Source organism: Brassica napus, unplaced genomic scaffold (genome assembly GCF_020379485.1).
Source record: "Brassica napus cultivar Da-Ae unplaced genomic scaffold, Da-Ae ScsIHWf_521;HRSCAF=783, whole genome shotgun sequence".
NCBI classification, from domain to species: Eukaryota; Viridiplantae; Streptophyta; class Magnoliopsida; order Brassicales; family Brassicaceae; genus Brassica; species Brassica napus.
Window position 1 is genome coordinate 1,602,853 of NW_026016590.1, and position 536 is coordinate 1,603,388.

Consider the following 536-nt stretch of genomic DNA (forward strand, 5'->3'; position numbering starts at 1 on the left):
AAACGGTCGAGGTGATCGAGATTGATCCACCAGAAAGGACAGGGAAAAAGGTGGACTATCTGAGTTTGCTTCAGCACATCTCCCGTCTAGGGACGAAGCATTTCTCAGGAAGCACCGATCCTATTGAGGCAGACGAGTGGAGGAGTAAGCTAGTCCGAAACTTCAGCTCAACTCGTTGTCCCGAGGATTACAAAAGAGACATTGCGGTTCACTTCCTGGAAGGGGGCGCGCATAATTGGTGGCTGGCTGTGATGAGGCCATCCAAGTAGAGGTTCCCATAGTTAGGCGCGGTCCGACTACCCGGAGTGGAACCAGGGCCTTGCGAGAAGGTTTCACCAAAGCTGTCCAGCATATCCTTGATCAAGATGGACAGACTGACCAGGACCAGCTGCTGATTGAGAAGATGGTCCAGTTGAAGATTCAAGATCAAGCCGGCCCAAAGGAGGTTCAGGACGCGGCCGACCCGATCCAGTTCAGACTCAACCAAGCCGGACTTCTCATCTCCACATCCGAGCTTGGTCCAGACTCAGTTTCCA